A 23,936-nucleotide genomic window follows, 5' to 3' on the forward strand; every position below is an offset into this window, starting at 1 on the left:
TGACGTGTTCATGAGACACATTACAAATTGGTACGATTTTGTGCGAATTGCATGTAAGAAAAAGAGCGATATAATCATTAACAATTATGGTATCGGGATATACAAACTCTCCATCAAACAAATCAAGTAGGCAAAGAGATGAAATGACCAAGAAAGATGAGTTTAAACCATTAATTTCAACATTGTAGACCTGGGAAAAGGAAATATTCATATATAGTGATCAGTCATCCAAAAATTACCTTGTTAAACACTGATTCCATGCACCAGTACTCTGATGATGAAATAAGAAATATACTGGAGTTCCTCATTAACATTATCTTCGTAGTCTTTGGTGATCAGGTCTTCCAACAGTCTGTTGAAATTCCCATGGGCACGAATTGTGCTCCTTTGTTAGCTGATCTGTTGAAGCAGAGTTTATTCAAAAGCTTCTATATGAGAAGAAACAATCTCTTGCTGTGGCCTTCAACTCGACATTTAGATATATCGACAGCGTTTTACCTATTAACAGTAATCATTTTCATTCATATGTCGATTCGATATATCCCTGTGAACTCGAAACAAAAGACACCACAGAGTCCTCCACATCTGCTTCGTACTTAGATATTGTATCGAAAATAAATATTAATGACTAACAACAATTTTACGATAAACGGGATGATTTCAGTTTCTCCATCGTCAACTTCCAATATTTATGTAGCAATATCCCATTATCACCTGCATTTGGTCATTTCGCAATTTCTATGGTCGTTATAATGATCTAGTTTGCCAATATAACCTATTTTTGAGTTAAATGCTGTCTGGCATGTTTGATACCGATTGTTAGGCCGTTCTTGGCACACTGAATTTGACTACGGATTACTTCCTTTACCTGATCAAGTTACAGGGCTTACGACAGCGGTGCTTACTCCTACTATTTCACCTCTGGTGTATCCAGGGGTCCGTGTTTGCCCAACTCTCCGTTTTGTATTCCTAATGCCTGGTTCCCACTGTCGTGCAATCCGTTACGAATGCCATGATTAATCATTCGTATAGCTGATCGCGGAAGTTTTCTGGATTTCGGGTTTTGATACGAGATGATGCGATTTAATACGTTCATGTACGAAATGTTGCGCTTTGATACAGAAAGGTCACGATAGATAAAATTTCATGCGACACGATCTGAACACCTTTTCGATACGATCACATACGTTCTGATAAGATTGTCCCGATCAATTTCAAGATTGGACCTGGATCTCATACGATCATCACGATCCGGGTTCCCGATTTTGGACGATCATATGCGTACAGATATCCACAACCACTGAAAATGGCGAAAGTTGATGAGTGATTGCAAATACCCAAGAATAAGATGGAAAGTTGTTCTTGGATCTTTGCAATCACACCAATCACCACGATTGAGATCACGATTTCAATCGTGCCGCGAATCATGATAGTGGGAACCTAGCATAAAGGGAGTTATGAGATTTGTATAGAATGAGTGTAACAAACTTTGTCGCCAAACTTCCGCCAGAGTTCGTTGTGCGGATACGCAGAGGACTATGGGTAGTATGGGTTCACCCCCTTGATTGAGCAATGGTATAAATGTCAGGTGTTGCGTGATTGGTTTTATTATAATCAAGAGTGAAATTATTTGGAATTGAAAGAGATATCATAGAAGTTTGAATTACTTGTCGGGACGAAACATTGCTCAAAATTGAGAAATGACAGAGGAAATTGCCATTGTACATATTTGAAATGAGGGGTGTAATTTAGGCCTACTGCAGATCGTTGTGTTGTGAAAAGGTACAAAGCAACGGGGCCCTATATAATTTTGTCCTTTTTTATTAGCTTTTGGAACGAACTTTTAAAACATGAGTCTAAAATTAATATTGTTAGATAAACTATGGGTAATGAATGTTGGTATTCTGACTAGTGCTAGGGGTTTGTTGTCGGAGTTATCTTTCTTTGCCTATAACAACCCCCCCCCCCCTCCCCCGAAAAAAAATCATTCACTTGGAGGTATTATTGTAGACGAATTCTTCATTTCATAGATACTAGATGCGTTTTCGTAGGGGATGAATAGTTTCATTTCATTCATGTCGTTGGTTGAGGACAGACTGGATACTATTGAGGGTTGAATGGAACTTGTGTTCATTTTGAGTATGCTAAGCTCCTTCCTTCCCCGTGGAGACTGGATGAATTTCGTAATCATATCAATGAAATTTTGATGAACGTCTTTCTTAAACACATAATTCGAGGTGCAAACCTACAAAATACATAGTGCAAAAAAAAAATGATTCTCTGTTAATATCCATCTCTTTAAAAAACAAAAAAACAAAAAAAAAACAAACCCAAGAATTTTAGGTGATTCCGGTGAAAGATATAAAATAAACATGTGTAGCGACATTAAGCCCCGATTTATTGCTCTCATTCATTTCCGAGATTCCCTTGGTCAGCCTGTAGCCTAGCCAAAACAAATAGGCTTAATCATGTGGAAATAACTCGGGTAATGAGTGATGGAACGCAAGAAAATCCTGGTTATTTTCAGTCCACTGACTTGGTTTGGTTGTGAGCAATTAGCTAATCATGTATACCTGCTCGTGTTTGCTAAGTACTCGGGAGCGCAGTACAGCTGCTTTGCATGTCGTTTAGCCTGACTGCTTTATACCTCATTTTTTTGATGGTGCAAATAATCTTTAAAGGTGTGTGCAATGCACAACCGAGCTTCCTCTGACTCTCACCCCCGCTTTTATATGTTGTAGGAGCGGGGGTCGAGCTTCCTCTGACTCTCATCCCCGCTTTTATATGTTGTAGGAGCGGGGGTAAGAGTTGGATGAATCGTACATCCGGGGCTTCACTGTTGCACGTGTTGACTGTAATCTCGGATGATTTTCATTTATTGTAGAGTGCAGATTCTGTTAGTCTCTCCCAGTTTGTCCCCCCAAATGAACTACAGTTCTGCTGGTATATAAATGGATATACGAACTCTGAACGCTTTCTCCTTACAATTTCTTAAGACATGTGAATTTTTCATATGTATCTTAAAATACTGGATCAAATATGGAATTCTATTGCTGCACTGTGCTCTATCCTATCATCGCCGGGTTGCTATGATGACACGATGCTATGATGACACGATGCAATGATGACACGATGCTATGATGACACGATGCTATGATCACGATGGCAATAGTACGATGATACGATGGCTATAGTACGATGATACGATGACAATTATGGCACAATGCAGTCATTGTGTCATCGTACCATAGAGGCGATGATACGATAGAGCACATGGCGACAATAGGATTTCATAGATTAATATGCTCTTCATCTATTCGAACAGTTGAAATATATTTATTTGAGTTGTACTTTGAAGTAGTTCTAATCGACATTTAACTTTTACGGGTTTACCCCGTGTCATTTGAAATTTGTAAACTTCAGTGCATTATCGTGACCACGATTTAAAAATCAAAAGTATACTGAAATTGCGGAGTAGCGCTTTACGTGTGTGGATTCTGGTATATATATGAAAGATGGCTTTACTTTGAAAACATAAGCATGTTACTTTTTTTTTTTTTTTTTTTTTTTTTTTAGCTCAATTTAACTTTTCTGATAATCTTTGGTTCGGCGTCCGTCTATCTGTAAACTTTTAACATTTTTTACTTCTTTTCTAGAACCACCGGACTAGGTTTAATCAAACTTGACACAAATCATCCTTGGGTAAAATGACTCAGGTGAGCGATGTTGTACATGGGCTTCTTGTTCTGTGTGATACAAATGAAAAATGTACACTAGATCAAGTAGATTTATTTCAGCTCACCTGAGCTGAAAACTCAAGTAAGCTTTTCTGATCTCATTTTGTCCGGTGTTCGTCTGTCTCTTTTCAAGAATCACAAGGCTATTTCAACTAAATTGGCCTCAAAGCTTGCGTGGGTGAAGAGAATTTACATTTATTCAAAGGAATATAATTAAGATTAATAAACATTTTATGGCATCTATTAAAAAAATTCTCAAGAACTTGGCACAAATCATCCTTGGGTAAAGGTTCATGCTCCCTGTAATCGGGAGATGATTAAGAATAGGGGAAAATAGGATGGGGTCGTTTAAAAATCTTCTCATGAACCACTAGGCAAGGAAGGTTGAAATTTTTATGAAATCTTCCTGACATAAAGTAGATTCGTATTTGTTCAAATCATGCCACCAGGGGTTGGATGGGGACACAATAGGGGGTCAAGGTTTTAATTGGGGATAAATAGGGGGAATCTTTAATTACCTTCTTCTAAAGAACAGCAGGGCTATGGTTAGTAATATTAATATGCAAGCATTCCTAGTGTAGATTCAAGTTTGTTTAAATTGTGGCCTCCAAAAGTAGAATGGGGCTACACTAGGGATCAAATATACAGGGGAAAATCGTCTTCTTTAGAAAATAAGGGTCATGATTCCACATATTAATATATCAATAAATTCCCAGATAGTGCAGATTCAAGTTTGTTCAAATTGTGGCTCCCCTGCAGTAGGGTGCCCGAGGTCAAAATAGCGAATCAAAGTTTTACATGGGAATATATAGGGAAACAGCTTTAGAAATCTTCATCTCAAAAGCAGGACCATGATTAGTCATATTGATTAAAAAAAAAAAAAAAAAAAAAAAAAAGCATGTACATATCTCTGTACTAATAGTTCAGATTCATTTGTTCAATCCGGGGGATCCAGGGGTAGGGTGGAGTAACTACTGGAGATCACAATTTTATATGGGAATATACAGGGAATTAATCAAAATAAAGTTTTTTCGATAGTAGCAGGATCACATTAAATCATATCCAAATATTCCCATGTTGTGTTTTAGTAGGCGGGGGATATTGTTTTTGTCCTGTCTGTCTCAATCTAATTAAAATTAGATGTTAGATCCGCTCACATACTCGCTACACAAACATTATGTAGCGAGTATGTGAGCGGATCTAACATCTAATTTTGATTAGATTGTGTCTGTCTTGAACTTTAACTTTGTTAACAACTTTTGAATGGTGAGTGATAGGGATCTCATATTTCAAATGTGCATTCCTTGTCACAGTTGTGACAAGATTTATTTTTATGGCACCAAAGTTTAAATCCCTATGACTTTAATCACTATACTGAAGCTAGCACCCACTAATCAGCAGCCAATAATCTTGGAGTTTGACCAGCTTTTAAGAAGACCTAATCTCTACTGAATATCTCCTGAACTATTTAAAGTAGAGCTTTCACATTTTGTATGTAGATTTCCAATGGCAAGACCTTTTATTCTATACCATGATCTTTGATTTGTGACCTTGACTTTCTCCAGAATAGCAAGGTTATATTGGTCTTGAAATATCCCCATGTAGTGCGAATTAAGTTCAGCTATGTCGTGACCCTTTGGGGACTAGATTGTGGCCACATTATGGAGTTTAAAATTTATCATAGGAGTAAAGATGGAATAAAATATTTAAAATCACAACTGTAAGACCAGGGTGACTGAAGTAAGCGATGTGCCCCATGAACTCATGTTTATCTGGAAAATTGAAAACGAAAGTAGAAATCCAACTGGAGACAAAAAATTAACGCTCTGAAAAAGCATTTTCTCTCATTAGAACGTTCAACGCCTTTCACATTTTTCTCTATAAAATCCCTAATACTTTTGAGTGTAGAAGGTCCAGTGGTAGGTCTAAGGAATCACAATGGAAGGTCAGTAACGCATTGAAGTTCAAGGATTACTTTTGGGGTCACTATGTTTGAACTACATGCAAAATAAAATCAAAAGAGTTTAACATTATATTTTTTACATATGAAGTTATAATGGTTGAATTTGAGAGAGGTTGGAGTAAAGGTATGCAAACGTAGTTGACTGCAAAATAGGTACGAGGCGGACCAACAAGGAACTCCGGTCATACTGCCATTACGTTTCAGAACACCCTGGTAAATCTCTTTATCATTGTCATTATTATTATTTTAACAGGTTTTTCGGCTTGGAATAGTAGTTTAAAACCTACGGAACTGAACAAGCATCTGATATATTTTAATTTACATCAGACGAATGTGCTTTCATTTTCTTACGTTTCTTTACGATTTTCAGATCATAAAGTTCTGTCCGGTTGTGGGATTGGTCTATCAAAATAGAAGAGTAAGATTGTTATTGGGGCGCGAGCACCTGAAGCGGAGGTTTGGGGATTTATCCCAGATCTAGCCACTATAACTACGCGGTTTGATTGGTGTGAAAATGTAGAATTCTTATATGGGGTGGATCTGAGGAAGTAATTTCTAGTTGATACAGGAACCTTAGTATTAGTTCGCACCGACAACAGTTGTAGTAGATACAAGTCCAGTGGGACTAGGCGCAATTATTTTCGTGCAAGATCAGAAAGGGGAGCATAGTAATTTCATGTGCAAGTCGCAGTTTGAGTGATACCATGAAGGAGGCATCAACACTGGTTTTGGCGTGTGAACGGTTTCATGTTTACATTGATGGTGCAGAGTTTGAATTACTGAATTAACTCTCGAATGTATTGACGCGCCGAAATTGAGGGTCTGCGCTCGGACAGAGCGTTACATGCTATACTTGTGGTCCTACAGATTCAACGTACGGCGTGATATTGCATACTCTCTCTCTCTCTCTCTCTCTCTCTCTCTCTCTCTCTCTCTCTCTCTCTCTCAGGAAAGTGATTTGACTAAGGAGTACGATTATCAGATTTGTACGTCAAGAAGCAACTTCATTAGTCATGATTACTCGTGAATAATGATAATACTATTACTAGTCGTTAAAATCACGATACACCATCAGTACTCGCGAGTACTTACGAATAATCACAATACTATGAGTACATACGAATAACAATGATGCTGTGACTATTTTCAAATAATCACAATATTATAATCACAACACAATGTAATCATAATACTATAATCACAACACTATCAGTATGTAATCACAATATTGTGACTACTCGGTAATAATGGTAACATTATAGTTACTTATATATAATCACAAATAATCATAACATAGTTATTTATATATAATCACAATATGCTATCACTACTTGGTAATAAAATTATAGTAAACGCAAAAACAACGAAGCTGTTACCATAGAGAGAACAAGAAAGTTAAAGATTTATTGTGGATCACAAATAGAACAAGGAAGTTAAAGATTTATTGTGGATCACAAATAGAACAAGGAAGTTAAAGATTTATTGTGGATCACAAATAGAACAAGGAAATTAAAGATTTATTGTGGATCACAAATAGAACAAGGAAGTTAAAGATTTATTGTGGATCACAAATAGATAAGACAGGACTGAGATTGCAAGAACAGAAGCAACAGTAGAGATTCTCGGAGTATAACACGAACATCAAGCTGAAACTTAGATACGGCTCCAGTGTAATGGCTGTCCTGTTGAAGGATGGTGAAAAGCTTGACACCTTCAAATGCAAAAATCTAAGAAATAAACTGCTAGATAAAAATATCCATTGCCATCAAAAGAAGTGAGATACAAAACAACGCCTTCAGTAGCAATCACGTGGACATCTGACAGACAGACCTCTCAGAAGCACACAGCCGAGGGTAAAAGAAGAGAGCTGAATGCGCCAAAAAGCTAAGCCTGTGGTCCTCAGGGGTCCGGCACATCGAGGATTAGATGATACATTCTGATATAAAACAATGTAAATTTATGTATCAGCTCATTTATTCTCTTCAGTTTAAATTAGATTTAAGCAGACCTCCAGAAGACAGTATATGGGAAACATTGTTTTGAATTCTGGAGACAAAACGCATTATTGTCAAATTTATCAGTAGAAAGAACCACGAGCACTACATTTCAATGCATGTTTGGCGCTAATCGTCGAACACTTCCGAATTCTGACAAGAATCCATTTTTTAAAAACACGAATTAGCGTTCTACATCAACCATAATGTAATTTTAAGCTTCTACAATTTCGTTGGATATGAATAATATAACACACTAGGATATTTTAGGATTTGGTCACGTGATCATCTGCATTTCATATCACAGTGACTTAGCAAGATGCAACTAACATTTTGAAACTTGTAGTTGTTGTTTTTTTCGTGTCCTGTGTTTTGTTTGTCTTATCGGTGCCTTTCATGACAGTATATACATGTATTCATAGATGGATCCTCTGTTATATTAGATCCACGAAGACAAAAATTATCATAGTCTCGTGGAATTGATGAATGCCTTTTGACTTTTAGAAGTAACACAAGTTTGATTGATTTCAAATGTTACAACGAATATGCATATTAATCCAAGCTCATCGTGGGACAGGAACATCTTATTTGCGTGTTGAGTAATTAAATCGGTTCAGAAATGGGATACCGCCATCGTTTTTCATGAGTCATGAGACAGCTTTGGTCATCTTGATCACCGTTTGTTAAATCAATCTTTCTCAAAACATCAGCTACCACAAACATAGATTAATTGATGTCCAATAAATTAGTGACATCGAGTCTAGCCTCCTTATCGAAATCAGGGTTTATAATATTTGCTTCTGAACTTACTTACAACACCACAAAATTATCGTTCGATATCAAATTTTAAAAAATATTTCCAGATTATCATACTTCACATATGAATTTCTTTTTAAAGTGTAAATACCAAACATGAATTTTTATTGTTAGTTTCGTGTCTATTTGTTTTTTTTTAAGGATCCGTTCTGTTATAATTTGCACATTAAAATTTTAAAACTATTGTAAATAGTACTTGCAGATGGAAGCTTTTAAGGTTTTATGCCATGGATTGAATTAATCAATAATATATATAAGATTTTTTATGAATTCAGTCTGCGAATTTCCGAATACAGAGTTCTGCGTCGTTAACTTCGCAAATGGCAACGAATCTATAACACTGTATGTTTGCTAGACGTTAATTTAAGGAAAACCACGTGTTCAGCTAGCCGCGCAAAGTTATCAAGATCTTGTAATTTTGTTAGGGCAAATTGATTTCGGACGAATGCACAAATATTGGACGTGTAGATTAGCCATGTTTCTGGGATGCATCATTAATCGTATGCGAGAATTTCCACACTAATTTGGACAAGATTATGTGTCATTTTGTTTGATTTCAAATTCATGCCGAGGAGACTGCCAAGAAAATTGGATACAATTTCATTGTTGTTTGTTCATTTAGGAAATCTGCATAATAATTCAATTACAGTTTTCTTCCGACAAAGTCCTCTGACGTCAGTGACATTCTGCAAAATCAAGATTTTAAACCCGATGCCTACATACTCAAGTAAAACAGGAAACAAGCTCAAGCAAGCGTTCTTGATGATAATCCGATTTTGAGCGCAGTGACATTGCATTTTATATCCGTCCACCTGTCTGTGGTAAAAACCTAACATTTTGAACTACAACAATGTTATGCTTCACTGACCCTCGTCCCACTCATTGATCACACTATATAGAAGGGAAAGGACTTTGATATCTTATTGGTGTAATTATCACAGCAATCAGTCTACCTGAACCGTTTACTGTACGACAGTGTAAGACCAAGGTCACTCTAGAGGTTATGGCGCTCGTTTTGCAACCGGAAGGCTCGGGTTCAGTTGTCGATCCTGTCGCCGCCTCAAACCTAAGACGTTCAACATAGGTAGTTGTTGTTCTTTCGACATCCGCCCAGCACTTGAAGTGAAAGTCACGGGTCTTTCAGATATAATCTTAAAAACAAAAAACGAAGGTCCCGTGTCATGGTAGGCGTTGGAACGATAGAGAAATCTTCACTGCTACGTCCGTAAGCACAATTTGTGGCACTTCACCTTAAGCTGGTGACGTCTCTATATGAGTAGAATACTCTCAAATGGGAAATGTGAAAACAATATACATCACAGAAAGTTGCTTCTTGAATATAAATGGAAAAAGAAAATATTCATATCTTGTGATCAGTCATTCAAAAATTACTTTGTTAAACACCACTCTGATTCTACGCACAAGTACTCTGAAGTTGATACTAAATAGATGCTGGGGTTCCTCATTAACAATACCTTCGTAGGGTTTGGTGATCAGGTCTTCCAACAGTCTGTTGGAGTTCCCAGGGGCACACATTGGGCTCCTCCTTCTGCTGACCTGGTTTTATATTCTTACGAGGCAGAATTTATTTTTAAAAACTTAGAACTAAATGAGAAGAAAAAATATCTTGCTGTGACATTCAACCCGATATTTAGATATATCGATGACGTTTTATTTATTAATAATGATAATTTCTATTCATATGTCAATTCGATATATCCCTGTAAACTCGAAATTAAAAAAACACACCACAGAGTCTTCCATGCCTGCTTCATACTTAGATATTTTATAGAACATAGATGTTAACGGCAAACTAACAACTCAGCTTTATGAAAAGCGGAATTACTTTAGCTTCTCAATTTCACATATTTATATAGCAATATTCCATTATCAGCTGCATATTGTGTTTATGTCTCTCAACTGATTAGATATGCAAGAGCTTGTTCTGCGTATGATCAGTTTTTAAATCGAGGCAGACTACTGACCAGTAAGTTGATGTTTCAGAGGTTTCAACAATCTCGTTTAAAGCCGGCATTTCGCAAATTCCATGGTCGTTATAGCGACCAAGTTTACCAATACAACCTGTCATTGAGTAAAATGTTGTCTAACTTGTTTCATACCATTCTTAGCACGTGTGTTTTGACCACAGATTACTCCGTTTACCTGGTCGAGATATAGGGCCCACGGCTGGTGTGACCGGTCGACAGAGGATGTTTATTCCTCTTAGACACCTGACCCCACGTCTGGTATGTCTAAAGGTCCGTGTTTGCCCTACTCTTAATTTTGTATTCTTTATAGGAGTTATGAGATTGATCACTGTTCGTTATCTTCACCTTTTTTTACAAATAAAATCCATTGTGTCGTAAGTCAGATGGTCAAGGCACTGGGTCATGTATGGTAAGCAGTGCTTCCCGGATATCTCAAATACTATTTCAGCATTTCAAATGAAGGATGGCCTTTATTGTTTTAAGGTCAAAATGTTACGGTCGGTGTTACACATTGTAAGATGACATCTAAGAATAACAATGAAATATCGGATGATGTGTCTGTATCACAAAAGATCCAAAAGTCAAGTTCACCAGCTCGCATCACATAATGAATTGTCTTGGATGATATCTCAAATTCTCAATGAAAAGATATGTATTTTTATTCAACACTGAAACATTGCAAGAAAAAGTTTTGTAAACTACCCCCTCCACCCCCCCCCCTTTTTTTAAAAGCACAAAACAAATAGATACGACTTGAGACGGTGAACATGAATTCACAGGCTGCTTTTGATTATGACGGGTAAAATAAAGTAAGTTGTCCATTGTCCATAACATTTTCTGTTATTAAAATAATCAATCGATCATTAGTTGCGAGGATTTGTGTGGATTTAACCTAGCTTTATGGAATTGCATCTTTTTGTGGCTGTACTATCAATTAATCTTTAAATTATCAGTACGAAATTGACGACAATTTTAAAGCTCGGATTATGCGAAGAAATGAATCGAATAATTGAAATGATAATATACTAGTAAATATAAACGTGGAAAGATTACATTTGAAAAATGCTTTTTTGTAAGCATACATGTACAATGTAGTTGTATATTTATAATGGCAATGGGAGGGGCATTCAAATTTTCATTATTCATTGGCAGGATGCCCACTGTACGTTCATGAAACAGATTCAACTTTAAACACAAAAAACGTCATTTAAGATTTGAATTTAATATAATGATCCATGCATTGAAGTTGGAGACAACACTTATTCAGGGTGGAATACTGTCGCCATGTTACTTTCATGGGGATTGACTTTCAGTCGTAATGAGATATTGAGAAATGGATGAATACCAAAGCACGGGACCTTGGTCGCTTGTTAAATGAAAACATTCCTGTTCCGAACTTATACAGCGTCCGTCCGACGAAAGCATACCGTCGCGGAGACCTGGTAACAAATAAATGACAATATAATTCTCCAATTGGCTTCCCGTGAAATGACTAGGTAACACTGGTACAGTACGGATGTTTAACTAAGGATTTACATTCAGACGCTAAGTCGATTATTTGTCCATTATCTACCCTTAACTGTTGCTAACTGATAAACTTTTGATGTCGCTAAACTGTCGTCTGCGAATTGTCTTTGTATTGACATTCAGCACGGTTGCGCCGAAAGGGTCAGTCTTTGATGATCAGACGACAGGGGGGTATCGTCAGGTGTGGCACGGACTCGTAAATCCACTCTGCCGTCTGCTGCGATCCAGGCGTCCTGGACAGAATTTAAATCGATTTTAAATTTAATAAAATATCTATACGGTATTGCCCTGAAAGTTCATTAAGAGGTTCAATAAATTACATGCACTTTTAAAGTGTCACTATTTTTACCATTTTTGATATATTAAGTCAGAATCTTGATATTAAGCTAAAAATCAATGATATTTTTAGATATCAATAACTGGTAGCACGCAAAAATTCAACGACACCCCCCCCCCCCCGAATTCAAGAATCATATCATTATTTATTAACATTAATTAGTCAATAACAATTGATATCAATAATCTGTACTTGAATTTTGGGTCACAATAATTATGTAAAATTATCAACAATTCGATCATATACGAAGGAATTGTTAAAAACAACCACACAAAATATTTTATACCCACGGAAGCCCGTTTTGGATCTATCAAAAATACAATAAAAGAAATTTTGTAATAAAGTGACATCATCTACATATACCGGCATGTATAGTAAAAAATTGTCAGTCTATAATTATTTAATATTTGACATGTCTACATGTATTATCTCAAAATTTTTAGATTTTTTACGAAATTAAGAGCAATTCATTTCCTTGATACTAATCGGCTTTCTTATTTGCATATTTTAATGAAGAAGAAAAAATTAAGAAACCCACTGTGTCTGGGTTCCCACATCACATTTCTTTTAGATGATATTTGTTTAACCCGTCATATATTATCTCAAGTTCATGATTCAACTTGTTTTTGTTTTTGTTGTTGTTTTTTGGGTTGTTGTTGTTGTTTTTGTTTTTTTTACACATTTTTTTTTCAAACTTTGCAATGAATTATCTTTAGCATCTTAGTCTACATAATGATTGCATATTATTAGCGACAGCATTTACACTGATGAGAAATAACAAGGACCCTTGATGTACACCTGCATTTATGTGCAAACTTGACGATAATTTATCTCTTTACATTACTTTTTGAGATATTTTGTATAGATAACTACCTAACCATTGTAAAAGGTTGCCAAATGTACCAAAGTTTTAAGTGTGTAAATCAAACCTTCGTCCTAATTTCTATCAAAGGTTGTTTATGAGTCGAAAAAATAAAACCAATGTTATATATAATGTATACAGTAACGTGATCTACCAAGAATGTTTGGGAGGGGAGAGGAATCAAACTTGAGACGAAACTGAAAGTCTGCCGGGCAGTAGTCCTCACCACCCCCACCCCCATCCTGTGGCTCCGAGGCCTGGACACGTTACAGATGACACGAAAAGCTGCTACATCACTTCCATCTCAGATGCCTTCGAAACCTCCTTCACATCCGCTGGCAGGAAAATCCACAACACGGAGGTCCTGAGGCGGGCCAACTTGCCAAGTACCACCACCACCATGCGTGAGGCTCAACTGAGATGGGCAGGCCACTACTAATATATGTAGTATCTCACAAGTAATCTCAAAAGCTTACAGAAGGTAGAAACTGACTATTCAGAAAGACTTATGAAGGTGATCGGTTGGGAGATAACATATTTTGTTTAAATTGTTAATGAATTATTGTTTCTATACAAAAATAATTTCATTCTAAAAGGGGGATGTGTACCTATATAAGATCTAAAAGATCTATACAAGTTATCCACACTTCAGGTGCCTGTGGACTTTTTGACATCATTGACAGTTGCCTCTTCAACAAAATGAAAAACAGAAATATTCATATCTAGTGATCAGAAATCCAAAAAATTACTTTGTTAAACACCACTCTGATTCCATGCACATGTACCCTGAAGTTGAAATATAAAAAAAACAAAACATGCTGGAGTTCCTCATTGACAATATTTTCGTGGTCTTTGGTGATCAGGTCTTCCAACAGTCTGTTGGGGTTCCCATGGGCACGAATTGTGCTCCTTTGTTAGCTGACCTGTTTTTATATTCGTATGAAGTAGAATTTATTCTAAACCATTTATGTGAGAGGAAAAAATATCTTGCTGTAGCTTTCAACTCGACATTTAGATATATTGACGACGTATTATCTATTAACAATACTCATTTTCATTCATATGTCGATTTGATGTATCCCTGTGAACTCGAAATAAAGAACCACAGAATCGTCCACTTCTGCTTCATACTTATATATTTTATCAAAAGTAGATATTAACGGCAAAGTAACGACTCAACTTCCTAACAAACGGGATGATTTTAGCTTCTCCGTCGTCAACTTCCCATATTTATGAAACAATATTCCATTATCACCTGCATATGGTGTTTATAAATCTCACTGTTTCGATACGCAAGAGCTTGTTCTGCGTATGATCAGTTTTTTAATCGAGGCAGGCTACTGGCAAACAAGTTGATGATGCAGGGGTTTCAACAGTCTCGTTTAAAGTCGACATTTCGCAAATTTATGGTCGTTATAACGATCTAGTTTGCCAATACAACCTATCATTGGGTAAACTGCTGTCTGACGTGTTTCATACCAATTATTAGGTCGTTCTTGGCACACTAATTTTGACTATGGATAACTTCGTTTACCTGATCAAGATATAGGGCTCACAGCGGATGTGACTGGTCGACAGGGGATGCTTACTCCTCCTAAGCACCTGATCCCACCTCTGATATATCCAGGGGTCCGTGTTTGCCAAACTCTCTATAAACATTTTGTATTGCTTATAGGAGTTATGTGATTGATCACTGTTCGTTATCTTCACCTTTCATCCATCAACTAGGCCTAATTCATTTGATTTTTGTTTTGATTCGCGCTAACTTAGTACTGTATACTCATGGTTCGGAGCGTGTCCTTGTATACCCCCATGTAAGTATGAATAGAAACACCATACAAGACCTGGGGAAGTTGCTAATCTCTATGCTATTTTTCTGGTATTATGAGCTCGACAGAAATCATTTGACACCCATGTCAATGTCGTTGCATACCATTCATCGTCTCCGTGCTATCAATACTAGAAAGATGTCAGATGAGACTATAAGTACCATTAAAAGTCAGTCTGATTAGATAAGACCTCATATACTCATTATCATTTGTTGATACCAACGATATGATGAGTATGGGGTCTGATTTTAATCAGACCGCATTGAAAGTAGTATAAGTGATTTATATCGAAGTGCCTGTTTTTCACCGATAAATACATGAAAATTAAATTGAAAATACGAATACAACTTATTCATCCACCAAGAAAAGTCCTTTTATTGAATAATGCATTTAATATGTCTTCCTATTTTTACTTCTACGAGCGCGAGTCAATAAGTAACCAGCCTAACTTATTTCTGGTTGAGATCCACCTCTTCTTTTTCGAATTAATTGCCCTCTAATGTGCACTTAGACCAACGGTGTTCAAGTGTCATCAGCCCAGAACTGAAAAAGCCAGCGTCCTTTCCATTGACCCACTCCTCAACTGCCGTCACGACTTCTTCGTCAGGCCGGAAAAGACGTCCACGGATATATTTTTTCAAGTTTGGGAATAGGAAGAAGTCGCTAGGAGCTAGGTCAGGGGAACAGGCAGGATGTGGTATTAATTCATACCCGTTTCACTTTACAGTATCCATTGCAACTTCGCAAGTGTGGATTCTCGCCTTGTCCTGTTGCAAAAAAAACAAAAAAACAACACCTTTTAAATACTGAGTTTAACTCGTCGTTTTTCATGGATGGTGGTTCTCAGCTGGTCTAGCAAGTTTGCATAGTACACTCCAGTTATTGTACTTCTCTTCAGTAAAAAGTCCAACATAATAACGCCTTTTGCGTCCCAAAATACTGTGGCCATCACCTTGCCAGCAGATTGTTGCGTTTTGAACTTCTTTGGTCTCGGGGACCCAGGCCCTACCCACTGACGACTCTGAGCTTTACTTCTGGCTCATAATAATGACCCCAAGTCTCATCTAGAGTCACCAGACGCAAAAGAAAATCATCTTTGACCTAAAACGCAACACAAGGCGCTGCATACTGATGCTCTGGTTGCCATTTGCTCATCGCTAAGGGATTTGGAAAGTCAACGGGCTGTTGTTAGCGCATACCTAAACGATCATGCAAGATTGTTGAAACGCTACCATGCGAAATGCCCAATGCCTGCGCTATTTCGTCCACCTGAATTCGCCTATCAGAGTATAACAGATCCCGAACTTTCTTACACATTTCTTCGTCGATGGCATCCAGTGGGCGTCCAGACCTGGCGTCATCTTCGAAAGACGTTATACCGCGTTTGAATTCCCCTACCCAGAATTTAACCGGAGCATAAGATGGTGCAGAAGACCCATAAACATCGGCTAACTCGCCGTGTATTTCCTTGCCTGTTTTACCTTTTAAACCAATGTTCCCTTGTTTATTTTGCAGAATTTTTCTTTAGATCTTCTTCAGGGATTATATTAGTTATACTGGTAGGTGTTATTTGGTGAATAATTGGATAGTTGAAAAAATACCGTCAGTTACAGCTTGTATTGCTTTAAATACAAGTACCGAATTATAGCACGGTACTCAACTTTAGATGAAAAGTATGCCTTTGCATTACTAGCCATGTTTGGCATTCAATATCTTATCAAAGAATGAATCGATATACACGTGCAATTTTGTACCCAGGTATAAAACATGTATTGAAACAAGGCATGAAAATCGTGACCGTCTCGGTCAATCAGAAATGGGATAGGCTGCTTACTTATTGTCTCGCCCTCGTACTTCTTTTAAAACATCCTACTCTAGAATCGACGACGATGGTGTAGATTTATAGTGCAGACTGCCCAGTATGGGCCCTGCTACACTAGCTTTCTTGCGGCGAGGCGACGATAGTGGTCGACCCTCGGATCCCCTGGGAACGGGGACGGGTCTTCTTGAAGATCCGGGGATGGTTAGGTCCTCCAGAAGATGGTGGATGGGTTCATCTCCTCTTCCTCGAGTCGATCGCCCACGGATCCCCACAGTATACTCGGGGGAAGGGCTTCTTGGAGATAGTTTGCTATTCTTCATCTGTAACCGATCGACCCCCGGATCTCCCTCAGTAAAATCGGTCTTCTTGAAGACTGTATTGAGGACGCGACAAAGGACGCAAATCAGCTACTTATTTAGGATTTACTATTAACCAATGAGCTACTGAAAATAAACGCTTAATCTGATAAGTCGGTATTAAGCCAATTAAATTGCAGAAAACAAATTGCGTTCGAGAAGATTGTCCAAACTTAAACAAGTAATAAAACTTATAAGTACAGTTTATTTTTTAAAAATCCGTATTTACGAATAATCTTTTAAAAGAAATGTCAAAGAGGCATACTACACTGTGAGGGGGTGGGGGTGGGGGTGTTTGAGGCCCAAAGGGCCGGAGGGGAAGAACATGAGAGGGGGTTAACCCCGTCCCATTTGTGGGGGAGGGGGTCCGGGCCTCCCCCTGAAATTTTTTTAAAAGATTGATTTAAAATAGTGCACTTTAATGCATTTTCGACAGAAATTATTGTTCCTTCTTCTTTTCATTTATAGTCACCACTTCCTTTATAGGTTTGGGTGTGGTAAAAAAAAAAAAGAAGAGCGGGGAGGGGGGGGGGGTTGTCAGAACTAAATCCACCACTGGGGTGTGGAAGAAAATGCAAATACAGTGCAAAGTACTTTTCTTTTACACGCATATAAAATTCATTAACTTTCAGTACAGTCATGTATGTGAATGCAATATTTTGAGGAAGCGAGTTTTTCAGGCGTGGAAATTGTCACCAAATATGAGTCTAGCTGCAGAACTGGAAAAAAATATTGGGACAGATCAGAGAGCTACAGATTCACACCTTATAAAAACATTCGATTTACGGAGCAGAAAAAATGCGCACATTTGATGCCTTATATCGATGTATTCTTGCATCGCCCTCTCATAAATCTGATATTAGAAAATTCTTATTTCCTATTATACCTGTGTCCAAACACACCTTCAAATATTTGTAACAGGAAGGAAGATCGAACCCGCTTGACCGCTACATATTCATAAAAGCCCCATGCAACCCGAAACCCACAGTTTTAAATGATTTCGTTCATTTTGAAATTTGCATTGTAGTTCCAGAGTGGCAAACTACAGATCAAGTTCTAATTTCGTAATGTTTAATGGACAAGTTTGAAAGAATTTACCATTTTTTTTTATTCATTGGGATCGGGATTGTATTCCGATGGAAATGTGGTAAAAGTAGAACGTCTGAATAGAGATAGTCGACGAGCCTCGCGGCCTCGATTGCCGATTTTGTATTTAAGAAAACTTCATTAAGGTATTTCCATCCTCTTGTGACGTCATAAGATTTTGCAAAGTAAATGATTTGATAAGATTTATGCATGACAGGAACATTAATTTTGTTGGTCTTTTTCAATAGTGATTGTAAAAAAATCCTGTTTATCGCAAATATTTCAAAAGAATAATCAAATATTTGTTTCAAAACATTGAATCCAAGGGCAATAACTCTGTTTTCATTAAATCATTTATCAAGTCCAATATGCGATAGATTTCTTTATTTTTCAATATTTACATCTTGTATATTATGGGGCACAATGCAATCATCGTGTCATCGTACCATAACGGCGATGATACGAGGGCGAGTTAATAAGTAACTAGCATATCCCATTTCCAGTTGACCAAGACGGTCACAATTTTCATGCCTTGTTTCAATACATATTTTATACCTCGGTTTCGTGAAATTGTTATGAATACAATTATATCGTTACAACCAGTTTTGGGGAAATTTTGATAATGCCAATTTTCTGACGTTGATAACAGGTATATTGTGCTAATTGATAATTTTTTTTTATCTATACCGCAACATATTTATATTATCCTTTTTATTGTTACTAAGGGTCCAGTCAATATTTATTGGGGGTTGGGACCGGTGCAAAATGCAATAGGACACACATTTATTTTGACTTACATACTGATAGGACTTCAACTTTTTATTTTTTTTTTTTAATTTTTAACACTGATAGGACAGCTATATTATTTTTACAAACTTTTAATTCAACAATCCTACAAACAATAATGCTGAATTATATGCATGCTTTATTTCATGTCCAAGTTGAATAAAATACCGGACCTTTGAAATTTTTTGATATTAAAGCATGTAATTAAAAACCACAAAAGAAGTATTTAATTGTGAATAAAATTGCAAAAATTACATGTAAGTTTTGCATGGAGTATGGATTTCAATCATAGAAAATAAAAATGGTATATCATGTTGGTTATAACTTGAAAGATACAGACCAGAATTTAACTAAGGTCTAAGCACATCTTTTAATAATTTGATAGTTTGCCATTACAACCTGTCATTGAGTCAAATGCTGTCTGAAATATTTCATACGGATTGTTAGGCCGTTCTTGGCCCACTGATTTTGATTACGGATAACTCCGTTTACCTGATCAAGAATGTAGGGCTCACAGGTTGTGACCGGTCGACAGGGGATGCTTACTCCACCTAGGCACCTAATCCCACCTCTGGTATATCCAGGGGTCCGTGTTTGTCCAACTTTCTATTTTGTATTGCTTATAGGAGATTGGTCACCTTTCGTTATATTCACCTTTCAAAGAGAATACTGAAATGTGAAAAATACTTGTAAGTACATGATACAACAATTCAGTAAAACAGTAATTAAAAATATGCAAAATGTAGCACTTTAAACAACAATTTTAACAAAAAGAAAAAAAATAAGATGAAAATAATGAGATTTGCAACTTCACTAGACAAATTACTGAACAAACATGACAAAGTAAACAAAAGTTTCTCAGGGGCTTCAAGAATCCCTGATATCAGCTGCTATACTGGAGAGACAATTATGAAGAACCCCAGAGATTTTTAAAATGAAGTAAAAATGGTGTTTAATCATACATAAATATATATTACATAGGACACACACTTTTTAATTTTACATCTGATATAGGACGGCAACTTTTTTGTATTTTTAGAAGATAGGACATATAGGGTTTTTTAAATGGAAATATGGAATGCACCGTTCCCAACCTCTAATAAATATTGACCGATCCCTAAGATACATTATTTGAAGAATCAACAATCAAAAATAAAATTAAACCTATAATTCTAGAGGGGTGGAATTACCTTAATTTGACATTGCAAGCTCATTAATCACAAAAGGAACATCAATGAAAATATATGTCAGTATTTCTGTGTTGTCGGTGAGCGTCAAAGCCTGATGCGTCTGCAGTTCTCAATTTACCGCATTCCCGTAGTCGCGGGTATTCGGCCTTCAAACAGTAGATAGCAAGTACAATTAAAGTTAGCCTAGTAAGTACATGTATATATATAAATGTGACGTCCTTTATAAGTATTTTTATTATACAGATATGAATGTTATATTGGTGTGTTGTTTTGTTGATTATTTGAATATTTCCCCCACGTATTTTGTGTAAAGACTACTATTTCATACGTAGACGGGCACTGGAAGTTAATGTAAATATATAGTATGTACATGTTTTATACATGTACATACTATATATTTACATTAACTTCCAGTGCCTGTGATAAAAACTAGTCAAATATCGTTAGGCAAGGATTTTTGTTGCTAAAGACTGTCATTTACAATATCAGTAAGTCATACTGTATTCATAAAAGCTACAATGTGGTTAGGGTTTCATCGAAAATATCAGATGAGGAGGAATATGTAGGACCCCCCCCCCCCCCACCCCACCCCCCCCCCCCCCCCCCCGAGACTAATGATTTGACTCATTGATAAATTTTTAAATACGATATTCATCTGATATTATCGATGTTCTTAATTTTCCTTAATTATAGAAGTCACTGTTACGACTAGCTCTTTGTAAAGATTTATTAACATTTTACAGTTCTGATATGTACAAACACATGGATAAACACAAAAAAGTTTTTACTTTGGTTGAACATGTTTTGTGATGACATAGATCTTGAAAGTAAGTCATAAGTTGAAAACTGTTCAATATGTCAGATATTGAATGGTCCGAGACTATCCAGGGAAGTTTGCGCCTTATAACTTAATTTTTTTTACCGAAATTAGGCTGTGCATACTACCTGACAATGCCTAAGAAATCAGGCCACTGTTTACAATATAGGGAGAATCCAATATAGCAGTTTTTCTGTTTGTTATTCCAGTGGCAGATACAGAAGGGGTTGGGGGGTTGGACCCTCCCCCTCCCCCCTCCTTTTGTCAGAAAATTTTCTGAGTTTATTGGCAAAATTTGTGTTGCCTAACCACATTGTTGCTTTTATGAATAAAGTATTACTTACTGATATCGTAAATGACAGTCTTTAGCAACAAAAATCCTTGCCTAACGATTAAATCAATATCAATCAATCATATATTTTAAATCACCTGCCGCTAAAAGAGCGGCCATTGAAATTTAATTTATGACGTTGCACCGTCGGTTCTGGTTTATTTCAACAGCAGTAGTGTGAACATGACAAGCCACGAACAGTTAAGTTTGGAGCCGTATAGATTTGAGCCCGTTCTTTTGCAAGAAGAAATTGAGAAAAGAAGACATTCAGTAGACTCGCAGACCAGGCAGACGGTACACGTTTCTTCATACAAATGTCTCAAACCTCAACTTGTCATTACGCAAATGATGGATCCACAGTATACATAGTCTTTTCTTTTCAGGTGACTTGGTTGGGTCAGGAATTTCTAAAAAGTTTTTTCCCATCTCCCCTACGCATTAGTGCAATTAACAGCTTGGCAGGAAGGCATCAACCTATTTGTAAAATCTACCATGTCATGCATATCTTTGATGATCTTAGAATCTCATCAAAACCAGAACAGAGGTGTGATGTCAAATTTTTTTTTATTTTTGTGGGCTTGAATACAAAAGAGTTCCACATCATGGCAGCCTCTATAGATGGTGGGAATTTCGATTTTTTAAGTTTTCAAATTAGTACCGAAGCTTATCTAGGCCGTATATCAGCAGAATAGTATATGACAAATTTTTATCATATGATTAATCCTATCATTTATTGTGTAAATGTTTTTTGGGTTGCCTTCCCTAATTTATAGATATAGATACTTTGCCCTGGCCTGGGTACACATTGATATATACAGTAATTTTTTCAAAAGTTCAACTCCCAGGAGCAAATCCTGTTAGGAATTTGCTATGTTGCATTTGGGAATGATTAATTAAATGTGATGTTCAGGAATTTAAAGGCCAGTAATATTGCTCATTCTTATTCAGCAGTTGAGTGAGTACATTTCATGATGGGTTATAAGATGCAGCTTTGCTGTAAATTAAAAGGCTCTGATAGAAGGGTTAGACAGGGTGGTCCATCTCTTCCTCCTGAGTCCTGACCCTTTCCCCCCACTTTCCTCTTTTCTTTCTCCTCCTTACCTTCCTCCTACCTTTTGCCCCTGTCAATGAGTGGTAAAGTAGTTTGGGTGTAGTAACACATGCTACAAACAAACTTTTTAACAAAAATGACTACATTGAAAACCAAATTTGTTTTGTAAGTAAGATGGATACAATTTACCATATGGATGAAAGGTGAAGATAACGAACAGTATGAATGTAATTCATTCCCGTAATTTCTCAATTAAGTCCAAAAACATTGAGAGAAATTTGTAGAGTTATAAGGGAGTCTTCAAAATAACCCAGCAGCCTAGCTGATACTCGGGGCTTGGTATAATCGGGAGCGGGCATGTAAAAATTGCATAAGGAGAAGCCCGCCGGGGATGTCTAATTTTGTGCAAGAAAAATCATCAGACATGTTAAGCTAGTGCAATCAACTAAAATGTTTACTTTCTTTGAAAAATACAGATGATGTGGTCCAATTGTCCATAAATCTCCCCCATATAAATCATTTAGCAGCACTACCATCATGATTCATTTTTCAAAACAACTCCAAAAACATCGCCAACTTTTCCATAAATCCAAATTTCCTCCATTTTTAGCTCACCTGAGACGAAGGCTCAAGTGAGGTTTTTTGATCAAAATTTTTCCATTTTCTGTCGGCGATTTTCATCTTCTTCTCCAGAACCACTGGGCCAATTTCAACCACACTCAGCACAAAGCATCCTTTGGTGAAGGGGATTCAAATTTTTTACCTTGTGACCTTAAAATATGACTTGCTTTTAAGAAAATGTAACCTATTAAATATTTTCAGAAGTATTCAAGGTACTGGGCTTTCTTATTTTGTAACATATAGATATATAGATTCCTTCTAACAAGATAACCTTATAATACATGTGACCTTGACATACTTTCTTTAAAAACCTGACCTATCAATATCTCTGGAACTATTAATTTAAAAGAAAAGGTTTTATATTTGTATATAGATTTTTATGGCAAGACCTTGATTTACTTCAGGTCCCGTGGGGATCCGGGGTAGAATAGGTGCAAAAACTGAGGTCCCATGTCACAGCAAGTGTGGCATGATAAAGATCCCTCCTTTGCTCAAAGGCCCTAAGCGCTGAGCATAGGCTTAGAATTTGCAGCTCTTCACTGGCAATGGTGACATCTCCATATGAGTGAAAGATTCTTGAGAGGGACATTAAATAATATACAATCAATCAATTGATTTACTTCAGTGTTTGACCTTGACCTGGAAGTTTGACCTAATTTTAATACAAATCTGACCTATTCAATATCTCCTGAACTATTTAAGATAGAGCTTTCATATTTTGTATATAGATTTCTTATGGTAAGGTCTTTCTTATCATACCATGATCTATGAACTTGTGACCTTGGTCTTATCCAGAACAGTAAGATCATGTTAGTCATATTGG

Source organism: Ostrea edulis, chromosome 2 (genome assembly GCF_947568905.1).
Source record: "Ostrea edulis chromosome 2, xbOstEdul1.1, whole genome shotgun sequence".
Classification (NCBI taxonomy): Eukaryota; Metazoa; Mollusca; class Bivalvia; order Ostreida; family Ostreidae; genus Ostrea; species Ostrea edulis.